Source organism: Nansenia antarctica (genome assembly GCF_963989245.1).
Source record: "Nansenia antarctica genome assembly, chromosome: 9".
In the NCBI taxonomy this organism is placed as follows: Eukaryota; Metazoa; Chordata; class Actinopteri; order Argentiniformes; family Microstomatidae; genus Nansenia; species Nansenia antarctica.
In genome coordinates, this window is record NC_137679.1 from 43,675,260 (window position 1) to 43,677,759 (window position 2,500).

At 42.6% G+C, this 2,500-nt stretch overlaps 1 protein-coding gene across 1 annotated transcript in view; it reads right to left on the minus strand.

Moving 5' to 3' along the window:
• Positions 1-2,500, minus strand: part of prmt3 (protein arginine methyltransferase 3) — a gene marked incomplete at its 3' end in the record, with an annotated part of 20,192 nt that overhangs the window by 5,815 nt on the left and 11,877 nt on the right. The window lies entirely within an intron of this gene.

A 2,500-nucleotide genomic window follows, 5' to 3' on the forward strand; every position in this document is an offset into this window, starting at 1 on the left:
TTACTGCTAAATATACAGAAAAGATCTATTAAATTCTGGAGCCATATTAAAAAGAGTGACCCTGCCTGTTACCATTATAAAGCCCTTGCCTGCCAAGAGTTGAACATCCAAAGGAGCCCCCTCAGTCAGCTGGTTCTGAAACTAGCTGACCTCTCACCTTCTGACATCACAAACCCCAGACAGCCTCAGTGCAGCTACACTATCACTCAGAAGATTAGACCTAACCAAATTATAACTAAAGAAAAAGATAAATACATCACATATTGGAACGAACTCACACAATCACAACACAAACTAGAAACATATTTGGCTCTAAACAAACAGTATACTGTGGCAGACTACCTAACCACAGTAACTGATAAAAACCTGAGAAAGACTTTGACAATGTACAGACTGAGCGATCATAGTCTGGCAATAGAGAAGGGCAGACACAGACAAACCTGGCTGCCCAGAGAGGAGAGGCTGTGCTGTCACTGTGATGACGGAGCTATAGAGACAGAGTTACACTTCTTAACACAATGTAAAAACTACACAAATATTAGAGAGGAGTTCTTCCCAAAATTTGAAACAAATTTCCCAGAATTCCGAAGTATGACAGAAAGGGAAAGATTACCAGCCCTTCTGGGGGAACAGAAAGAATGTGCAGTTTTGGCTGCAAAATATGTCAATTCCTGTCACAAGAAAAGGGACAACCAGTAGGACATACATACAGTATGCCATGTTTTATTCTCTGCACCACCTGCTTTATTTTATTTATATTATTTTTATTTATTTTTTCATGTCATTGATATTATGTTGTTGTTCGTCATATCTGTGATTGTGCTTTGGCAACACTTGTAAAACGTCATGCCAATAAAGCCTGTTGAATTGAATTGAATTGAATTGAGAGAGACAGAGAGAGGCAGAGAGAGACAGAGAGAGGCAGAGAGAGGCAGAGAGAGGCAGAGAGAGAGAGAGACAGAGAGAGACAGAGAGAGACAGAGACAGAGACAGAGACAGAGACAGAGAGAGAGACAGAGAGAGAGAGAGACACAGAGAGAGAGACAGAGAGAGAGACAGAGAGAGAGACAGAGAGAGAGAGGCAGAGAGAGGCAGAGAGAGAGAGAGAGACAGAGAGAGGCAGAGAGAGACAGAGAGAGACAGAGAGACAGAGAGACAGAGAGACAGAGAGAGACAGAGAGACAGGGAGACAGAGAGAGACAGAGAGACAGAGAGAGACAGAGAGACAGAGAGAGACAGAGAGACAGAGAGACAGAGAGAGACAGAGAGACAGAGAGACAGAGAGAGATAGAGAGACAGAGAGAGACAGAGAGACAGAGAGACAGAGAGACAGAGAGAGGGGGGGACTGGAGGAGTAAAGGAATGTAAGGGTAGGGTGTAAAGGAACAGCACCAGAATATGTTCAGACCTTCTGCTAGCATATCAGCCCAAAAGAGCTCTCAGGTCTTCTGACGCTGGTTTTCTCTGTGTACCACATGTACAAAAGAAGAGGTTCTCATTTTATGCACCCAAATTGTGGAATGCACTGCCAGCTTACATTAGGGATGCAACCTCAGCACATATTATGTTCAAGTCAAGACTAAAAACATTTTTAATATTGCCTTTAAATGACTGAATAATTAAATTATGATTATATGTTTGGAGCACTTTGAGCTGCAAGTTATTATTATTATTATTATTATTATTATTATTATTATTATTATTATTATTATTATTATAACACCTGTACTTACAATATAATAACACCTCTACTTACAATATAATAACACCTGCACTTATAACACCAGTAATTATAATGCCTGTTATTATCATACCATTATAGCTTCAATTATAATATTTCATAATTATTCAATGAGTGTTTTATGTTTAACAAACGGTACAGCCAGACTGAAATAACCATTCTGTCCACACACACACAGTCTGTCCACACACACACACACACACACACACACACACACACAGTCTGTCCACACACACACACACACACACACTGTCTGTCCACACACACACACACAGTCTGTCCACACACACACACACACACACACACACTGTCTGTCCACACACACAGACACACAGTCTGTCCACACACACACACAGTCTGTCCACACACACACACACACACAGTCTGTCCACACACACACACACACACACACAGTCTGTCCACACACACACACACACTGTCTGTCCACACACACACACACACACACAGTCTGTCCACACACACACACACACACACACACACACACACACACAGTCTGTCCACACACACACACACACACACACACACACACACACACACAGTCTGTCCACACACACACAGTCTGTCCACACACACACACACACACACACACAGTCTGTCCACACACACACACACACACACACTGTCTGTCCACACACACACACACACACACACACACACACACACACACACACAGTCTGTCCACACACACACACACACACACACACACACACACACACACACACACACACACACACAGTC